Here is a 22,596-nt window from a genome sequence, read left to right as displayed (position 1 = left end):
TGTATACAACCTGTATGTAACCCCCATCATCCCTGTGTACTACCTCATCATCCCTGTCTATTACCTCACCATCCCTGTATATAACCCCCATCATCCCTCTGTATTACCTCATCATCCCTGTATATAACACCCATCATCCTGTGTATTATACCCCATAATTCCTGAATGGCATCACACCCCACTGTCCTCTACTAGGTCATATCTGAAAAATGTGCTGGTCGTAATAACATGTCAACCAAATAACATGGGCATAGAAAGCATATAACATAATTACAACTGCCAACTGCAGTGGTTGGCACTTGTAGCACTTCTTATGCAGTCCAATAGGCGGCTCATGCCAGTTACAGCCTAGTAGAGGACAGTGGGGAGCGGGTCACCAGAATGATAATTTTCAGGTGAGTCAAACTGTCAAACTAGAATTAAGGTGGTATAGTTATGTCTTAACAACGATCCATATTGGTGATTCATATGGCCATGTGAGGTCAGCTTTACACATAGGCTTATTAAAGATGATACTCTACTCAGGGATTTCAATTTTGTAGGAGAGATATCTGTGTATGAGATGTATTCAAATTGGCAAAATTAAGTGGTGCTGTTTATGGCAATAACAAAAAAATAATAATTTTGTAACAAAAGTTAGAAATGAAGTTCTCGGATTAACCTGTTGTACTATTACAAATTTTATCCTGCACTAGTATCTATCTGAATCCACTGCTATACATAATGTATACTAAGGTTCAAGTCCTTGTTATAATAAAGCATCAATCACACTTATGTGTTTTGATCAGTATTTTGCATCAGTATTTATAAGACCAAATCAGAAGTAAATCCAAAATAAACAAGAGGTATAAATCTTCCCATTATAGTATTTCTCAGTGTGTCTTCCACTCCTGATTTTGGCTTATAAATACTACTGGATAAAGCTGACCAAAATATTCAAGTGTGAATAACGCCTAAATCTGATGGTACCAAATAAAAACTTTTTAGAAGTATTTTTTTTTTATTCTTGCTATTATCCTTCTTGTAATGTTCATATATCACATAAAATAATTAGCTTGCTCTATTGCAGTACACATTTCTGTTTTATCTTATTCTCTGGAATCTGGACTGGTGACCGCAGCATAGACGATTTGTTCTTCCTCCTTTTGGTATGAAGTTGGGTTTCTTTGTCCCAGCTTGGTTTTGTCTAGTTCAGAATAGAGAATATTCTCCTAAGCAGTAAAATGAAAATATTTTATATGTTAATGCCATAATAAAGACATATACTTAACAGTAATGAGTCTATAATCACACACACATACATTGTTTTTCAGATTCATGGAAAATAAAAATACACTACCGTTCAAAAGTTTAGGGTCACTTAGAAATGTCCTTATTTTTTAAAGAAAAGCACAGTTTTTTTCAATGAAGATAACATTAAATTAATCAAAAATACACTCTATACATTGTTAATGTGCTAAATGACTATTCTAGCTGCAAACATCTGGTTTTTAATGCAATATCTACATAGGTGTATAGAGGCCCATTTCCAGCAACCATCACTCCAGTGTTCTAATGGTACATTGTGTTTGCTAACTGTGTTAGAAGGCTAATGGAGGATTAGAAAACACTTGAAAACCCTTGTGCAATTATGTTAGCACCGCTGTAAACAGTTTTGCTGTTAAGAGGAGCTATGAAACTGACCTTCCTTTGAGCTAGTTGAGAATCTGGAACATTACATTTGTGGGTTTGATTAAACTCTAAAAATGTCTAGAAAAAGAGAGCTTTCATGTGAAACTTGACAGTCTATTCTTGTTCTTAGAAATGAAGGCAATTCCATGCTCGAAATTGCCAAGAAACTGATGATTTCCTACAACGGTGTGTACTACTCCCTTCAAAGGACAGCACAAACAGGCTCTAACCAGAGTAGAAAGAGAAGTGGGAGGCCCCGCTGCACAACTGAGCAACAAGACAAGTACATTAGAGTCTCTAGTTTGACAAATAGACGCCTCACAGGTCCTCAACTGGCAGCTTCATTAAATAGTACCCGCAAAACGCCAGTGTCAACGTCTACAGTGAAGATGCGACTCCATGATGCTGGCCTTCAGGGCAGAGTGGCAAAGAAAAAGCCATATCTGAAACTGGCTAATAAAAGGAAAAGATTAATATGGGCAAAAGCACACAGACATTGGACGGAGGAATATTGGAAAAAAGTGTTATGGACAGACAAATCGAAATTTGAGGTGTTTGGATCACACAGAAGAACATTTGTGAGACGCAGAACAACTGAAAAGATGCTGGAAGAGTGCCTGACGCCATCTGTCAAGCATGGTGGAGGTAATGTGATGGTCTGGGGTTGCTTTGGTGCTGGTAAAGTGGGAGATTTGTACAAGGTAAAAGGGATTTTGAATAAGGAAGGCTATCACTAAATCTTGCAACGCCATGCCATACCCTGTGGACAGCGCTTGATTGGAGCCAATTTCATCCTACAACAAGACAATGACCCAAAGCACACCTCCAAATTATGCAAGAACTATTTAGGGAAGAAGCAGGCAGCCGGTATTCTATCTGTAATGGAGTGGCCAGCGCAGTCACCAGATCTCAACCCCATAGAGCTGTTGTGGGAGCAGCTTGACCGTATGGTACGCAAGAAGTGCCCATCAAGCCAATCCAATTTGTGGAAGGGGCTTCTGGAAGCATGGGGTCAAATTTCTCCCGATTACTTCAGCAAATTAACAGCTAGAATGCCAAAGGTCTGCAATACTGTAATTGCTGCAAATGGAGCATTCTTTGACGAAAGCAAAGTTTGAAGGAGAAAATTATTATTTCAAATAAAAATCATTATTTCTAACCTTGTCAATGTCTTGACTATATTTTCTAGTCATTTTGCAACTCATTTGATAAATATAAGTGTGAGTTTTCATGGAAAACACAAAATTGTCTGGGTGACCCCAAACTTTTGAACGGTAGTGTATATATTTTTAAAAACTTGACAGAAGGGGATAACTTAACTGACTTTTATGTGTATGAGTGTGTATATGGAAATGAGACTTAAAGAACAGCTACTCAAAAGCATAAAATACCTTAATATACAACAGGATCCCCTTTACCGGCATAAAACACATGTAATACTTCCAAAAAATAAATGATAAGAGAGACATTCTAACAGCAACATCCCAAAATATAATAGAAACATTTAGAATCTTCAAACAATAATATAAGGTAGAAATAGATGCATTAAAATGTCAGCACAAACAGAAGTTGTAATATATATTTTTGTTATTTTAAGAAAGTTCCCCTCTCTTCTATTTGCTTTTTGTACAGGATGTTGTATCTTATATACAAATAACTATATCCTACATATCGATCTTCTTCTTTTAGTTAGGTTTGACCCCAGGCCACAGCTTCACTATGTATCTCTACAGCGGAAGCTTCTGACTGACCGGGAGATGACAATATGGTCAGGACAAATGTTCTCCCCCTAAAGTACGAGGCTGTTGAACAGCAAAATGCTGTGTATACAGTATAAAGCAGAGACACGTGGACCTGCTGGAAGCTTTACTGAAAGTCACATTTGTTGGTACTTACATTCTCCTGTTCCTCTGTTTCTCTCTTCATCACATTGTCCATTGTGTTCTGAAAGTTGATCATATATAAATTAGAGTCTGCTCTTGTGTTCCCATAAAATATATTTTAGCGACATTTAATGTTAAAGAAAAGTGGTAAATCTTAAGCTCGGCTGCAATTTACAACGCTTTACTAGGAAGTAGTAAAAAAAGTATCATAACGTATGTATTGGGGCCGAGCAATAGAAAATGCAGGTGAAGACAAGATTACCCTTTTAGTAATTCAAAGTGTAAAAGGTTTATGGTCAGGTCCCACTTGTATCTAATTATCCAGACCCCTACCAAACATTTACTACTATCTCAAGCCTATTATGGCTCCTTTACATATATTTGGATCTTCAGTCTTTTATTTCTGTCTGATACAGTACAAAAAAATTATAGAAACTGATGACATATTTTGTTCTGGGCTCAGTTTTGTGTCTGGAGGCATTAGTTTTGACATCAGATGTCTCCTTCAATTGTTATATGTGAACCCAGGCTTAGTCTCAAAGTGCCAGATAGGGTGTTCGGAATTAATTCATTCTGCCAAACTTTAGTATTGTATGTACAAATGAACTGACACACACTGCCCCACATTTACTAATTCTTTATAATAATTACACAAGCTAAGACCAGTCAGGCACAAAATGCGCCAAATTTATCACAGTGGGATATGCTGCATGATAACTTTGGCGCATCTTGCATGATCTGTTAGAAACTTTTCCCTTCCTTATATCATATTTGGCTCATTTCGCAACATAAATTTGTGCCAGTTTTTTGATGCACTTGAAGAAACACCCAATTTCAACAAGCCACGACCATTTTCCACCAAGCAATACCTTCTTTTTGAAACACTTAAAAAGTGTCTAGTGAGGTGTAAACTGCACCAATTTTTATTAAAACTTTACAATTTTTTTGATATTTTCTATACTCAGACAGAGAGTACTAATTCTGCCCCTTTCACGATTATCAGCAGTACTACTGCTAATCAATCATTATGTTATCTGTGTGTTTGAATGTTGCAAGGCAATGTGTTTGGTCTTAGTCTGGATTTGGCCATCATTTAGTTTGGCTTGGTTAATTAGGGCAGAGAACTACTGTTTCTGGCATGTCCTAAACTTTCTCCAGATTCTAGTTTTGTTTTTGTCTATGTGTTTTTTTTTTTTTGTACTGTGGGACCACTTTGTCCTCTGGGAGATCTAGTTTTTCATAATGGTTTTATCTGTATACTGGGATCAGTAGTTCCACTGGATTGTTTGCCTTTCCTGTTTGGTCTTCTGCCAAGCTTTTGTCTTATTGTCTATTTATCTGGTGACTGCTTGCACATTATTCATCTGCCATCAACTCTACTTATACATCGTTTCCATCTTATACTACCTTCAATGTTGGGTTCCGCTTTTCCCACTGGTGAGTTACTTGTGCCTTTCTGTCAGTATTGATGAGTGCTTCATTCATGTGATAGCAATTGTCTGGTGTTGTGGTCTTCAGCACCACCGGCGGCAAAACATTATAACTAACCCCACCAGCAGCTACATCATGTCTGATCCTAATCCTGCAGAGTTTGAAAGTTTAGATTCAGACCTTGGATGCTGTGATGCAGAATGTTCTAACTATTTTGGTTTCTCAGAAACAACTTACTCGTAAAATGCAGGATGGTAATGTTAATCCTGTGGTTGTCCTGAAACTTTTCATAACTATTTTCCTTGTGATCGTTCTCAGTTTAGAAATTTTTGTGGGAGTTGTGAATTGCATTTTCATTTGAGGTCTAGATCTTCGGGGACAGAGACCCAGAGAGTTGGAATTATTAATACTCGTTTGCAAGGAGATCCACAATCTTGGGCTTTGAGTCATAGGCATCCTGCATCACTAAGTGTGAAAGCATTTATGTTAGCTTTGGGGGCTCTCTATAATGACTCAGCTGAAACTGCTTCAGTGGCTGCTCATCTTCGGGCTTTGAAACAGGAAGACAGGACAGTTGAGGAATAATTAGCAGAATTTAGACGGTGGGTCGCTGTTAGTGATTGTAATGACGTCACCCTCTGCAGTCAGTATCGTTTGGGAACAGGTAAAGGATGCCATGGTACAATTTCCCTCTTATGATTCTCTGTCACAAGGGGTACGTGGACCTAGTGGACCGTACCGCCTTGATGGTATGGCAGCTGGCCAACAGGACAGAGGTCACAGTCTATAGTTTGTATAGTGTACCTTTAGTAACTCAGACAGTAGCAAGACAGGCTTGGCTGGAACTAGGCAGTAGGCAGACGCCAGGCGCGGTGTAGCAGGACAGGCGTGGAACACAGCACAGCACGACTTCAGCTCAACACGGCACTTGACCAGGATAGCACGGGATACATGTAACAGGTATCAGGAACGGGGAACACTGGGAACTGGAAAACACTAGGAGACCATTTGCATAGACAACATAGCTCAGGCAAGATAGGAAGGGGCAGAGCCCTTCTTATATTCCAGGGTGCTCTTGAAGCAATGAGCTTAATCTCACACCAGTGTGCTCTCCAAGGCTGACTGAGCTCGCGAGCACACCCTGGTGGTCACTGTGGAACAGGACGGCCGCATGTGCAGACATCTCTGAAAAGAAGGGCATCGACCGAATGGAAGGAGTTCGTGGTCAGCAACCACAGACGTTACATTCTTTTAATAGCCTTATGTCTTTTGCTATCAATATTGACAGATGTATTAGGGAGAGAAGGTCGACTGCTCGCATTAAGACATCTATTGCATTACCTTTTGGTCCCGTTAAAACCTTTGCCCACTCCCAGGAAATCATGGACACACATATCCATGGAATTTATTGTCGAGTTGCCAAGATCCGGGGGAAGAGATACCCTTTGGTGTTATTGTAGACAGGTTCAGTAAAATAACTAATTGTATACCCTTGTCTGGCTTGCCCCATGCTGATAAGCTAGCTGTCACGAAGGGTCTGTTGACCCACTGGGCCGTACCGCCTTGGCGGTAGGGCAGCTGGCCAACAGGGCGCAGGTCACAGTCTATGGTATATAGGATACCTGTGGCAGCACGGACAGTAGCTTGGCATGAACTAGGCAGCAGGTGGACGACAGCCATCGGTAGGCAGCCAAGCGTGGTATCCAGCACGGCACGACAATAGCAAGCACGGCACTAGATCGGGATATAGGAACAGGAGCAGGAACGGGAAACACTGGGAGCAGGAAACACTAGAGGACCAATTTGCATAGACAGACTAAGGAAACACAACAACGTTCAGGCATTGAACTAGGGGGCTGGACCCCTCTAATAGTCCAGGGAACTCACGGGTCAAAGGTCGTCCATGATGTCCGGTGCGCGCGCTGCCCCTTTAAGAGCGGGGACGAGCGTGTGCGCGCATTCTGCGGGATCCAGCAGAGATGAGTGGATACAAGCGCTGGTGTCTCCTGAGGAGGAGGCTGGGGCCAGCGCTTGCCGACTCGTGGCTACGGCTGTCATCAGGAGGTTGGAGCTGACAGCCCGCAGCCACGGACATTACAGTATCCCCCTTCTTGCGCCCCCTCTTCTTGGGGCCAGAGCGAGAGGAAAACTTCTTCAGAAGAGTAGGGGCATTGAGGTTCTCCTCTGGCTCCCAGGACCTCTCTTCGGGACCAAACCCCCTCCAATCCACCAAATAAAAGGTCTTTCCTCTCACTCTCTTGGTGTCCAAGATCTCCTTGACCTCAAAGATGTCTGAGGGGCCGCTGGGGGCAACCGCAGGGCTGGGAGTCTTAGAATAGCGGTTTAGGATCACAGGCTTCAGGAGGGAGACGTGGAAGGAGTTGGGAATCCTGAGGTTAGGAGGCAGCCGAAGCTTGTAGGCGACAGGGTTAATCTGCTGTGGGACCTCGAATGGTCCGAGGAACCTGGGGGCAAATTTACATGATGGCACCCTCAGTCGGATATTCCTGGATGACAGCCAGACCTTAGTGCCAGGAAGAAACCGAGGAGGCTCTCTTCTCCTTGTGTCAGCCTTCCATTTCATGCGGTCCTCTGCCATTAGGATGGAGGATCGAGTCTGCTGCCAGATCTGCAAAAAGTCACTAAACGTGGAGTCAGCTTCAGGTACCTCGGAAGCATCAGGCACCGGAAGAGGAATTTGTGGATGCTGGCCATAGACAATGCGGAACGGAGTATTCCTAGTAGACTCACTGGTGTGATGGTTATAGGAGAACTCCACCCATGGGAGCAGCTGCACCCAGTCATCATGCTGCTTGGAGATGAAGTGGCGTAGGTTGTTCTCCAAAATCTGGTTGATCCTCTCAACCTGACCATTAGACTGAGGATGGTATGCAGAAGAAAAGTCCAACTTCATGCCAAGAAGTCCGCAGAGGGCTCTCCAGAACCTCTAGGTAAACTGAACCCCCCGATCGGACACAATATGGTGTGGCAAGCTGTGCAGGCGGAAGATGTGTTGAATAAATAATTTGGCCAACTGAGGAGCGGAAGGAAGGCCGGTCAGAGGAACGAAGTGGGCCATCTTCGAAAGTCGGTCCACCACTACCCAGACAGCTCTGCATCCAGCAGAGAGAGGCAGGTCCGTGATAAAGTCCATCACTATATGCTGCCAGGGAGCATTGGGCACAGGCAATAGCTGGAGCAGGCCAGCAGGTCTGGAGTGGGTCGCCTTGTTGGCAGCACATACAGCAAGAAACAAAGTCCAAAATATCTTTGGGCAGTGTGGGCCACCAGAAATGACGAGCAATCAAATCCCGGGTTTTACGTAAAGCCTGCGTGACCTGCCAGTCTAGAGGAGTGACCCCAGCGGAGGATTCTTCCACGATCAGCCAGGCGCTCAAAAGTCCTCCCAGGAGGAATGTCCCCAATCTGCAGGGGATTGACCGAGACAATGCAGGATGAATCGATAATATTCTGTGGATTCTCAATGGTGTCTTCTGTCTCGAAACACCTGGACAAGGCATCGGGCGATAATGAAGCTCAAACAGAAACCTTGCAAAGAACAGTGACCACCTGGCCTGACGAGGGTTCAGCCGTTGGGCCGTCTGGAGGTAGGTCAGATTTTTGTGGTACGTAAAAATCAAGATCGGATGAGCTGCGCCCTCTAGTAGATGTCTCCAATCCTCCAGAGCCAATTTGATTGACAGTAACTCCCGATCCCCAATCGAGTAGTTGCGTTCTGCGGAAGAGAAGAGCTTAGAGAAGTATCCAAATACCCTTGACATGCCCTTGGTATCTCTCTGGAACAGGAGTGCACCAGCACCGACAGAGGATGCGTCCACCTCCATCGAGAACTGTAGGGAGATATCCGGATGATGGAGGATAGAAGCTGACGTGAGGGCACTCTTCAGGCTATTGAATGTAGACTCTGCCTCGGGAGTCCACACCTTGGCGTTCATACCCTTCTTAGTAAGTTTAGAGATGGGAGAAGTCAGTGAAGAGAAGTTCAGAATAAACTGCCTGTAAAAGTTAGCAAATCCCAAAAAGCGCTGTATGGCCCTCAAGCTTTGAAGGCGTGGCCACTCCAGGACAGATTTATTGGTCCTTTTAAGATTTTAAAACAAATTAATCCAGTTTTCATTATCTTGGATTTATCACAAAGCATGCGAATACCCAGGACTTTTCATTATTCTCTTTTAAGCCTGTGTCTACTTTCAGAAGGGTGATTCCCAAACCTCCTCCTGTTTTGGTCCATGGTCAGCCTGAGTATTGTGGTCCAAAGGATCTTTGATTGGCGGATATATGGCCCAGAGGAAAGGTCCTGGAAACCGACTAGAAACATCCATGATGATAGATTAATAAGATTCTTTCATGCAGTCAAACCAGATTAACCCAGGATTAAGGGCTCTTCAGCCCTCCTTGAAAGTGGTGGGGGGGGGGTATGTTATGATTAGCAGCAGGACTGCTGCTAATCAATGATTTTGATATTTTATGTTTTTGGGCGTTGCTAGGCAATGGCTTTGGTCTGAGTCTAGCTATCATTTAGCTTTGCCTGGTTTATTAAGGTGGAGTACTTTTCTTTGGAATTTATTTACTTCAAGCCTGGATTACTTCGGTTTATAATGTTTATACTGTTTCTTGCATGTTTCTAAACTCTTTCCAGATTCTAGTTGGAATTGTATTCCGGTCTATGTGTTTGTTTGTACTGTGGGAACTGTTGGTCATCTGAGACATCTAGTTTTTGCATAGTGGTTTTATGTGTATCAAGGGATCAGTAGTTCCACTGGTTTGTTTGTCTTTCCTTTGTGTTTGGTCTGCTGCCAAGCTGCTGTCTTACTCTCCTGCATTATAGTGTTCAGAATGGGTCAGTGAGTGCTATTATTTCTTGTCCACTATATATTCATCTGTTAACTGCTTGCATTCTATTCATCCGGCATCCACTCCATTTGTGCATTGTCTTTATCTTCTACTACCTTCAATGTTTGGTTCTTCTCATCCACTGGTGAGTTACTTGTGTCTTTTATTTTCTATCAGTATGGATACAAACTTCACCCATATTTTAGCTATTGTCGGGTGTTGTGGTCTTCAGCACCAAAGCAGCATTACAGCCCCACGGTCTCCCAAAGCCATGGGAAACTTTCAGATTCACAAAATGAAAATACTAACAGAATAGACAGATATATTTTATGACAATTATTCTAGTCTTAAAAAGCAGGCAATTCAGTATAATATTGGATCAGTACAATTTATTTCAAATAGATTACAATAGTAATTAAAGGGGTAGTTAAGGATTAGAAAAAAGTTGCTGTTTTTAATTTTTGCAAGAAACACCATTGTTGCCAATAGACAAGAGGAATACTTCTGAAAAGAAAAGAGAACCATTTTTCTAAACCTGGACATCCCCTTTAATGTTATTGAATAATTCAGATTCTTACCTGTGTCAAGATCTCACAATATGGTTTTTCTTCTAAAGCAAATTCAACTGGAAAGCAAAAGAACAATTTAGTTAAGAACACAAATATCACGGCAAAGACAAGCATAGACTTGAAGTTTGCAGCTCATAACAGTATAGTAGGCCTATGATGCTCATTCATGCTTCAGTAGTTCTCTATAGGCTGTTGGGACACTGTGATGAGCTTAGCATATACAGCCTAGCAATAGAAATGTGCTAAGCCATATTTAAATCCATCTCTGGTTGCAATGTGACCTGACCTATTTTGATTGAGCATGGTGTCAAGGTCTGTAGCAGATTTGAAGTCCAGTGGCTGACAAAATAAGGCAGAAGTGAGATAATAGCAAATACAGTCAAGTAAAAGTCCAGCACACAGATAAGCAGCAATAGTTTGGAGAGTGAGGCAGAGATGTGGTTAGGAAACAACCCAAGTTCGGTAAATAATAATTAACAACAGATTGTAGAATGGCAGCAAAGAACTAGACTTGAGGCAGAAAGTGCAATAGTCTGGAAATGACGAAGTGCAAGGGCCCTTTTTTATATAGGAAGCCAAAATGGTGAGACTAATTCAGGAAAGGAATCCAAAGAGGCAAGAACCAAGAGAACCTAGACAATACAATCATCAGTGGAGCTGTCCTGCATTACCAGTGGCTCAATAAGCAGAGTATGTTCACACGGCCTATTTTTGGCCGTTTTTCGGGCCGTAAATGCCCGAAAAACGGCCGAAAAATCGGAAGCAGAGCTCCTCCAAACATCTGCCCATTGATTTCAATGGGAAAACGGCGTTCTGTTACGACGGAGCGTTTTTCGCTGAGTTTTTTTACGCGTAAAAAAACGGCCGCGAAAAAGAAGTGCAGGACACATCTTCTGATGTTTTTGGAGCCGTTTTCCATAGACTCTATTGAAAAAAGCTCCAAAAATGGTCGTAAAAAACGCCGTGAAAAACGCAGCGAAAATCGAGAGTGGCACAAAAATCTTCTGAAAATATAATACACGTGATGTGTATTCAGAATCCTGACCACTTCTGAAGCGTCTGTATGGGACTACAGCACAGAACAGCGAGATCTCTCTGTAAATGACAGTTTACAGCGTAATCTCGCGAGACTGCGCCTGCTATGCTGTAAATCACAGAGAAGTGCAGAGTAGTGTCAGGATTCTGAATACACATCACATCCTGGCTGGAGGTAATGTATATTCATTGTCAGGACACTTGATTGACATTAATGTGTGTGTATGTGGCTGCACATAGTGTTCTAGTAAGATCACTATGTGCTGTGTAAATGAATGGAGAGAAGTGTATGACGCTGATTGGTCACTGATTGGTCAGCGTCATACACTTCTCTCCACAACGCCCACTTGGTCAAAAAGCAAAACACGCCCAGTTGGTCATTAAGAAACTCATTAGCATAAAGCTAAAATAGATCATAACTCCGTCAAAAATGATTGTTTTTGTAAATTACAGCGCCGATCACATCATGTGCAATATAGGCCACTTATAATGTGGTGACAGAGCCTCTTTAAGCTAAAAAATGTGAAAACTAGAACCAATGTCGCTTTTAGGAAACATGACTAAAATATTTTTATTTATTAAACCATTAAAAGCAAATAAATAACATACAAAAAAGACGTGTTCTATGTAATTAAATGACAGCAATCACCATTATATTTACCCTTGTCTGGACTATTAGAGGTTTTCCTTTCATCAGGACTATAAAGAAAAAAACAATAATAAGTGCAGGATAATTAAATCAATGTAATAAAAATTATGGGAAATATTTATACAGACATTAATATTAAAGAAGATAATGATGTATTATTATATATTAGTCACTACTTCATATATGGTTGTGTTCAGATGGCACTGGTTTCTTTGGGTGCTCGAGGTAGGGTCCCAACCCGGGTATAGGTTAAGAATTTGTACTCGGCACACCTTGCTTGTGTTACAAAAATATATTTTTATTTTTATTATGGATGCCAGAGGCTGTATGTGCGACGTCGACGTTTCGGTCAGACAGACCTTCGTCGGGCACTGAGCCGTGCTGGGGACTGGATCGGTACAAAATTATGCGTGTATAGCGCTGCTGTGGTCAGTAACCGGCGGCGCCAACACAGAGCGGTAAGCCGCCGGTTAGGTTCCATAGATTCACAGTTCTTACAGTAAAGAAGGCTTGTCGCCTCTGCAGGTTGAACCTTTTTTTCTCCTGACGGAGGGAGTGCCCCTTGTTTTTTGAGGGGGTTTTACATGGAACAGGATTTCACAATATCTTTTCTATGTGCCATTAATATATTTATATAAATTAGTCATGTCTTTTTTTCAAGGCTAAATAGGTTTAGTTCTTTTAATCTTTCCTCATAACTTAGATTCTCCATGCCCCTTATTAGCTTCGTTGCTTTTCTTTGTATTTTTTCCGACTCTATGGCATCCTTTCTATGAACTGGAGCCCAGAACTGGACTGCATATTCTAGATGAGGCCTCACTAATGCTTTGTAAAGTGGTAATATTACATCCCTGTCCCGTGAGTCCATGCCTCTTTTAATACACGACAATATTCTGCTTGCCTTTGAAGCAGCTGATTGACACTGCATGCTGTTATTTAGTTTTTTGATTTACAAGTACACCCAGATCCTTCTTAACAAGTGACTCCCCCAGTGTAGCTCCCCCTAGGACATATGATGCATGCAGATTGTTGGTACCCAGATGTATAACTTTACATTTATCTACATTAAACTTCATTTGCCAAGTGGATGCGCAAACTCTTAGTTTGTTTAAATCCGCTTGAAATTCACGAACATCTTCCATAGACTGAACTATATTGTATAGCTTGGTGTCATCTGCAAAAATAGAAATAGTGCTATTAATCCCATCCTCTATATCATTATTAAATAAGTTGAATAATAGTGGCCCCAGCACTGAACCTTGGGGTACACCACTTATAACCGGGGACCATTCAGAGTAGGAATCATTTAGCACAACTCTCTGGATAATGTCCTTGAGCCAACTCTCAATCTAATTACAAACTATATTTTCTAAACCTATAGTCCTTAATTTACCCATTAGACGTCTATAAGGGACAGTGTCAAATGCCTTTGCAAAGTCCAAAAACACTATATCCACAGCGGCCCCTCTGTCTAGGCTTCTGCTCACCTCTTCATAAAAACAAATCAGGTTGGTTTGACAACTTCTGTCCTTAGTAAAACCGTGCGGGCTGTCACATATAATATTATTTTTTTTCACATAATCCTGTATATAGTCCCTCAATAGCCCCTCAAACATTTTCCCCACGATGATGTTAAGCTTACTGGTCTATAATTACCCGGGGAAGACCTAGAGCCCTTTTTGAAAATAGGCACCACATTTGCCCTGCGCCAGTCCCTTGGCACTATACCAGTCACTAGAGAATCTCTAAATATTATGAAAAGGGGGACAGAAATAAGTGAACTAAGCTCCTTAAGAACTCTAGTGTGTAACCCATCTGGTCCCGGGGCCTTGTGTACATTTATTTTACTTAATTTAGCTTGGACCATATCTACATTCATCCAATTTAATATATCAACTGATATATTAACAGCACTGGCAGCGACTACATCAGCTGCTCTTTCTTCTGTTGTGTATACAGAGCTAAAGAATCCATTTAGTAACTCTGCCGTCTCTTGATCCCCTGTGACCAACTCCCCATTACCACTATCTAAGGGTCCTACATGTTCAGACCTTGGCTTTTTTGCATTTATGTACTTGAAGAATTTTTTGGGATTTGTTTTACTATCCTCAGCCCCCTGCCTTTCATTTTGTATTTTTTTCTAATTGTATTACATTTTTACAGATTTTATTACGCTCTTTATAATTTAAAAAGGCTACATATGTACCCTCAGATTTGTATTTTTTAAATACCCTTTTTTTGGCATGTATTGCCCTTTTTACAGAAAGTGTAAGCCATGTGCGGTTTAATTTTAGTCGTTTATACTTGTTACCTATAGGAATAAATTTTGCACTATAATTACCCAAAGTAGATTTGAAAATCTCCCATTTATCATTTGTCCCATTACTTAACATTAGTTCTTGCCAGTCTATATCCTGAATTGCAGCCCTCATCCTGGGGTAATCGGCTTTCTTAAAATTAAATGTTTTTGCCCTCCCAACCTGTGTTTGTTTTTTACAGTAGATGTAAAATATAACTATATTGTGATCACTGTTACCGAGGTTTTCACGAACATTGACATTCCCAACAAGATCAGGAGGAAAGGAGTGGTATTTGACTTTTGGAACGTAGATTTTGCTGAAATTGTTTACGGACGCCACGTCGCATTCGCAAAACCCCTGATGTACCATAAAAATGGGTGACCCCATTTTAGAAACTACACCCCTAAATGCATTTATCAAGAAGTGTAGTGAGCATTTAGACCCCACAGGTGTTTTTCAGAAATTAATACGCAGTGGATGATGCAAAGTGAAATTTGCAATTTTTCCACTGATCTGCCTATTCACCGCACAATATGTTGTGCCCAGCTTGTGCCACTGGAGAATCTTTCCCTATAAATTTGTTAAGCGGATTCTCCCGGGTATGGAAATGCTTACATGTGGACGGAAACTGCTGTTTGGGCATGCTGTAGGGCTTAGAAGGGAAGGAGCACCAAGCTGCCTACCGCAGGAGCCGTCACAGCAGGGACAGTAGATGGCTTTAAAAAAGGGTTAGATAATTTCCTAGAACAAAAAAAATATCAGCTCCTATGTGTAGAAATTTTTCCCTTCCTTTTTCCTGTCCCTTGGTTGAACTTGATGGACATGTGTCTTTTTTCAGCAGTACTAACTATGTAACCATGTAACCCTTCCATATATGTAAACAGCAGTTTATAACTACATATGGGATGTTACCATACATAGAATTTGCTTTACAAATGTTGGGGTATTTTTTTTTTCATTTTCACGGCTTAATTCTTATTAATTCAGCAAAAAACCTTTGGGTCAAAATTCTCATTATACCCTTAGATGATTCCTTAAGGGGTGTAGTTTACCAAATTAAGTCACTTTTGGGGTGTTTCTACTGTACTAGTACTAAAGGGGCTCAGCAAATGTGACGTGGTGCCCAGAAACCATTCCAAAATCCAAATGGCACTCCTTCCATTTTGAGCCCTAACGTGTGTCCAAATAGCAGTTTATGACCACATGTGGGGTATTGTTTTACTTGAGAGAAATTGCTTTACAAATGTTGAGGTGCTTTTCCTCCTTTAGTCCTTGTGGAAATGAAAAAAAAATTAGCTAAACCTACATTTAAAAAAAAAAAAAATTTGATTTAAATATTTACAGCCTAGTTCCAAAAATTTCTGCAAAAAACCTGTGTGGTCAAAATGCTCACTATAACCCTAGATAATTTCCTTGAGGAGTGTCGTTGGGCTACACATGGGATATTTCTAAAAACTAAATAATCTGGGCAATAAATATTGAGTTGCGCTCCTCTGGTAAAACCTTCTGTGTTACAGAATTTTTTTTATTACAAATGAATTGCTGCACAAAAAAAATGAAATTTGTAAATTGCACTTCTACATTGCTTTCATTCCTGTGAAGCATCTAAACGGTTAAGAAACTTTCTAAATGCTGTTTTGAATACTTTGGGGATGCAGTTTTTAAATCGGGGTGGCTTATTGGGGGCTTCTAATACATAAGGCCCTCAAAGCCACTTCACAACTAAACTGACCGCTGTAAAAATAGCCTTTGACATTTTCTTGAAAATTTGAAGAAATGTCTGCTAGAGTTCTAAGCCGTGTAACGTCCTAGAAAAATAAAAGGTTGTTCAAAAAACAACGGCAACATAAAGTAGACATATGGGGGATCTTAATTAGCAATTATTATGTGTGGTATAACTGCCTGTCTTACAATTTTGGTGTTATTCACAAATAAATAGTAAATATATAGAGTAAATTTTGCCAGTAACATAAAGTCCAATGTGTCACGAGAAGAATCGCTTGGATAGGTAAAAGCATTCCGAAGTTATTTCCACGTAAAGTGAAACATGTCAGATTTTAAAAATAATGAGGCTCTGTCAGGAAGGTCAAAAGTGGCCACAGCTGAAATGGGTTAAGATAAAATTACATAAAATATTTTTTATTTTCCACTATTTGCTAATTTAGTTTCCATTTATAGAGAATTTGGGGAACTATATGACATTTTATGTATTCACCTAAGGGAAACCTTCTGTGTTTTTTTTTAGTTTTTACAATTTGAATAATTATTTTGGACATATTTTCTTCTAATGTTTTCTTCTAATATTAAGGAACAAATCCTTATAAATTATATAGGGAAGGATAGCGATACTTACACATTATTCTTTTTACAAATGACACCTGAAAAATAAAAAGCAGAATATAACGTTAATAATGTATCCAGCTTATCTATGTTTTTGACAATCAAACTTAACCCCTTCCCGCCGCAGCCATTTTTCAGATTTTAATTTTCGTTTTTTCGTCCCCACCTTCCAAAAGCCATAACTTTTTTCATTTTTCCGTCAATATAGTCCTATGAGGAGCTTGATTTTTGAGGGGTGAGTTTTAGTTTTTTGTAGCAGGAAATGGGAAAAAAATATTTGTGGGGTAGAAAATGAAAAAAAAAAGAGATTCCTCTATGGTTTTTTGCGCTTCGTTTTTACGGAATTCACTGTGCAATTAAAACAACATGTTAACTTTATTCTGTGGGTCAACACAAAATTGGGGTGATACCAAATATATATAGTTTTTTCTATATTTTACAACTTTTACAAGTAAAAACCTAAGTGTAAAAAAATAAATTTATTTTGTGTCGCCAAATTCTGAGAGCCATAACTTTTTCCGTCGATTAAGTGGTATGAGGGCTTATTTTTTGCGGGACAAGCTGTCGTTTTTAATGATACCATTTTGGGGTACATGCAACGTTTTGATCTCTTTTTATTACATTTTTTTGTGGGAGATGAGGTGACCAAAAAATAGCGATTATGGGTTTTCCAATTTGTTTTTTTACGGCGTTCACCGTGCGGGTTAAATAATGATATATTGTAATAGTTCAGACTTTTACTGATGCGGCGATACCAATTATGTTTAATTATTTATGTTTTTACTATGCTCTAGGAGGAAAATTGGAAAAGGTTTTTTTTTTACTTTTATTTTTTTTATTTCTTTTACATAAAAAAAACCTTTATTTGACTAATTTTTACTTTTTTTTTATTAGTCCCCCTAGGGGACTTCAACCAGCGATTTCTAATATTCCAGTGATCTGTATCTGCCGACAAATCTGAAAGAAAAATCAGAAAACTCGCTTTATCTGTGTTTTGCCGACAGGCACATTTTCTATTTCGAAACTAAATTTCAAGCATATAAAACAATGGAGGCTGGAATAGTTATCCATATTAACCCTTTCACTTAAATATTCTTTGCACTTTTGACATAAACAAATAAAACCAGAATTATAAAATAAAAACATATTATACCTCCATACCCATACATTTTCTGGAGTTGACACCTGGCACATTGTGAAAAGGCCACTCAGCACTTTACACTCTCAGGCGTCTTCATGCAATTTTGCATCAAATTGTAACTTTTGTAAAAAATGCATAATAAATCATGTTTGTGACTAAATGTCTGACCTAAGCAGAGCCTGAACGATACAACCCCTCCTGTGCAGAGATGAAACATGCCACTTATGTCTATATCTACGTATATGCACTTATCTTCACAAATATCATCAAACCTGAAGAGAACAAAAATCTCCTCAATCCCGGAGCCAGAAAACACTTGAGTCATAGAGAGGACAAACATCCTGATAAGGTGCAGGGGGTGATTAGAGGAGCAACTGCTCATTATCTCCTTCCTCTAGTAGAGAAAATTTATTATTTAGAAAGCAAATATAATCTCTGATTGGTAAGAGGGGTGATAACATGAGGGAAAGTTTCTGTATCACCCGCCTGGGGTCACATGAGGTTGTATAGGGGGAGATGTAATAGTAAGGGTATGTTCATACGGCCCATTTTCGGCCGTTTTTCGGGCCGTAAACGCCTGAAAAAATGGCCAAAAAATCAGAAGCAGAACGCCTCCAAATATTTGCCCATTGATTGCAATGGCAAAAACGGCGTTCTGTTCTGACGGGCCGTTTTTTCGCGTGCCCGTTATTAAAAACGGTCGCGTATAAAAACGGCCGCAAATTAGAAGTGCAGGTCACTTCTTGGGACGTTTTTGGAGCTGTTTTTCATAGACTCTATTGAAGAAGCTCCAAAAACGGCCGTAAAAAATGCAGTGGAAAAACGCTGCGAAAATCGCGAGTGGCTTCAAAAACGTCTGAAAATCAGGAGCTGTTTTCCCTTGAAAACAGCTCCGTATTTTCAGATGTTTTTGAGTTTGCGTGTGAACATACCCTCACAGGCTGTGTTCTTTCTTCTTGCTCTCACTTGCAGCTCCTCCTCCCCCTCCCCTACACAGACACAGAACCAGAAGGAAAGTTTTTCATGCTGTTCCCCGACTACAAACAAGTGCTGCACCGGAATATTTCACCTAGAGCTTTGGTCCTGGTATCGATTGAAAGCTAAGATTGGGCTTTACCATGAAACCAAGATCTAAGCTCGTATATTTGAGCTGCAGCAAAAATTTAAAGTCATGTTGTATTACATAATTTCTTGGCAGTGAAAAGGTTAAAGCATTTAAGCCTCCATTGTCCTATATGCTTGAAATATGGGTCTGGAATAGAACATTTGCTTTCAGCAAAACTCTGGTATATCAAATAGTTGTTTTTTTTTTTTTAAAGATTCGCTCACCTATAGTTGTAAGTTACAACTTACCAGACTGTATATAAAGAAATACTGTCACCTCTTCTACTGGAACAAGTACGATTAATGAACAGTTTTCTTTGGTTGTCTTAAAAGGATTTTGTGGGTTCAGTAAATGAGGATTATTCATTGTACAATAAAAAGTTTTTCAACTTTCTTTTTAAAAATGAACAAATACATTTTCACAGATGTGCCACCAGGGGGGATCAAATACATGTAGGTCAGAATGTGGGTAATGCTTCGTCACTGACGCCAACACTGTCACTATGGGGGTTTCGGCACTCGAAAAGATTAAACATTAAATAGAGGTTCAAGCTCATGGACTCCACTTATTGGGTCTTCTGACTCCTCTCTTTGACACTTCAGATGACCCTTATTATGTGTATTTCCCCTTTAAAATATATTTTCCTATTTTTACTTTAATCACAAATAAATCCATACATTCTATAAAATAAATTCATAATATAAAAAAATATACAATTATTATAAATAGGGATCTTGTTCCTTTTGCCAAAATGCAAGACGGGGAATTATATTCAAGGCCACAATTTCCTGTCATCATAAGGCCTCATGTACATGGCAGCGTTGTACTATGTAGCCAAAGACACTCCATATACTGTTGTATGGTGTCTCAGTATGGCGGCTTATGTCAAAAGTATTCTCTCCTAGCAGAATAATCTCCATAATGTTTAATTGTTTTGAAAATATCACAATTATTTTTGTCAAAAAACGTCCTAGTTCCACCTTATGAAATCAGAGGCATACAGGGGGTTAGAGCCCTATAGACGTGTATGGGCACAATATTGTGGCCCCTCATAACTCAGAAGTTGTATGGAGCAGTATTACATTCATGTGCATGAGCCAAAAAATTAAATGGAGAGTTTCTGAGTGAGTGAAAAAGCTTGAGACACTTTTTACTAGAAAACACCAACTAAACCTCTGAAGGATGAAACTTAACATAACGGTCCTGACATTTTCATGAGAGAAGAATGTGGAGTAAAAACATCCGACATCTGAAATAGATGATTATAGAAGGTTGTTCTGTAATAGAGAAAATAATCCTTCTACCTGTTGTCTTCAGGATCACCAAGATCACACACAGAAGAACCAGCAGGACAGCGGCCGAGATGGAAATAATGATCACAAGTTTATATTCATCAAGTTCATTAGGAGGATCTGTAGATGATGAACCGCAGTAAATATAGATTGTACATAAATCATAAAATCCAACCATCAAAATATATCTACAATATACAAAGATCAGTCATTACATTAAAATTAGCTGCCTAATATTGTGTAATATGCTGCAAGAAGATCTCTGAACCGTCAAGGCCCGGACTCCACGAGACCTCTGAAGTTATCCTGTGGCATCGAGCACCAAGACAACAGCAGATCCTTAAAGGAACAGTGTCACAGAATTTTTTTTTTTTTTACATCAGTTTGATTTTAGTGTTTTATTAAAAACTTTTATATTTATTTGTGTGTTTGTGTTTTACTTTTTTTTATTTTTGAACTTTTTCTTCCCTATGGGGGCTGCCATTTTTTTTTCCATTTCTGTATGTGTCGATTAACGACACATACAGACATGGAATACGGCACATACAGTCCCATAGTGAATGCGAATGGGGCCCGTTCCATCCACTATGCTGTACGCCGTCTGTGTGGGAACGGCGCATGCGCCGCTCCCACACAGTCCAAGTTGAACTGTGCGACGTCCGGCGCCATTCTCCTGTGGACCGGAAGTTGCGGCCGGACAGTAAGATTACTACTTCCGGTCGCGGCTTCCGGACTTGTGCACTTGGAGCGGAGGTAGCAGTCAGAGCGGACGGACCGGAGGGAGCGGCGGCGGCTGGAGCAGGTAAGTTATTTCTGTGTATGTAAGTGTTTTACTGTGTGTTTACTAGTGTATGTAAACCTACTACACTGTGTGTTAGCTCAAAAAATGGCGACACACAGTGTAGGAGGTTTGACCGTTCAATCCCCTCGTTTCTCCCGGCACTAGCCAGGATAAAGGAGGGGGGGGGGGGGATTCTGAGAGCTCACTAGAGCGAGTGAGTTTTCTCAAATTTTGCAGCATAAAGCAATGTGGTTGCTTTACCACATGCAATGCTGCAATTGTAATGACGGGGGTGGGGAGACAGACAAGTGAGCCCTAATCTACCCACCACTCAGTCCGTGCCTACTTGCAACGACCCGCCCTAGATGACAGGGTACAACTGGGCGACGGTTCCTACGCTCAATAAGTGCACGACAGACAAACAGACAAGGGTACACAGAGCTAGGGGGAGAAAGGGGCAGTTGCCCACGGCAACACGTGAGCAACAAGAGAAGTGAACAAGCCGAGTCAAACCAGGAGTGTACGAGGTGTCAAACGCAGAGCTGAAGAGTAGTAAACAAGCCGAGTCAAACCAGGAGTGTACGAGGTACCAAACGCAGAGCAGGAAAGTAGTCAGCAAGCCGGGGTCAATATGAAGCAAGGACAATGGTACAAGAAGCTGCAGCAGGGCCAGGAAACCAAACGAGAAGAATCACAAGCAAAGGAGGAACAGGAAAGGCAGGTATAAATAGACAGAGGGCGGGAGCTAGCTCCGTCTGGCCAGGCTGTGATAGGTTCTCCCACTCCTAAGCCTGCCACCCTGAGTGGTGGAAGATGGAGTCAGTCTCACAGACATAGTAGCAGGTGCAGACTGATTATCTATGGGCGTTAACCCCGAAGCTGTGCCTGGCAGATCCTTTACAGCAATTTTGGGAATTGCTCCATCTAGTGACCAGCACTGGGAAATATTATAAATTAGAATCTAATTTATAATATTTCCTGACTCGTGAAAAAAATTTAAAAAATTAGAACAATGTTTAATCACCTATACACTAATTGTTTAACTAAAAAAAATAATACATTTTTTTCTAGTGTCACCTTTAAGTCCTGTAAGTTGTGAGGTGGGGGCTCTGTTAATCTGACTTATTTTTCCAGCTCATCCCACAGATGATGGATCTGATTAAGATCTGGGGAATATGGAGGTCAAGTCAACACCTTGAACTTTTTGTCAAGTTCCTCAAATGATTTCTGATGAATTTTTGCAGAGTGGCAGGGGCATTATTCTGCTGAACGAGGCCACTTCCTTTGGGGTATACCATTACCATGAAGTGGTGTACTTGTTCTGCAGCAATGTTTAGGTAGGTGGTACGTGTCAAAGTAACATCCACATTAAGGCCGGGACGTAAGGTTTCTTAGAAGAACATTTCCCAGAGCATCACACTGCCTCCGTCGGCTTCCCGGGTTCCCATAGTGCATCCTGGTGTCATCTCTACCGCAGGTAAGTGACGTAACAAAACCCATCCGTCCACATGATGTAAAAGCAAGATTTATTTGACCAGGCAGTCT

General features: G+C 40.5%; 1 long non-coding RNA gene across 1 annotated transcript; it reads right to left on the bottom strand.

Moving 5' to 3' along the window:
* Positions 1 to 1,076: 1,076 nt before the first annotated feature.
* On the bottom strand, positions 1,077 to 10,466 carry LOC142748428 (uncharacterized). The gene is made up of 3 exons (XR_012882258.1): positions 10,418 to 10,466; positions 3,568 to 3,615; positions 1,077 to 1,211 (listed from the first exon to the last, which is right to left on the bottom strand). It is a non-coding gene; the product is annotated as an uncharacterized LOC142748428 (long non-coding RNA).
* Between the last annotated feature and the right edge of the window lie 12,130 nt (positions 10,467 to 22,596).

This window comes from Rhinoderma darwinii, chromosome 3, assembly GCF_050947455.1.
Source record: "Rhinoderma darwinii isolate aRhiDar2 chromosome 3, aRhiDar2.hap1, whole genome shotgun sequence".
Classification (NCBI taxonomy): domain Eukaryota; kingdom Metazoa; phylum Chordata; class Amphibia; order Anura; family Rhinodermatidae; genus Rhinoderma; species Rhinoderma darwinii.
The sequence above is the reverse complement of the archived record's forward strand: the minus strand, read 5'-3'. Positions and strand labels throughout refer to the sequence as shown.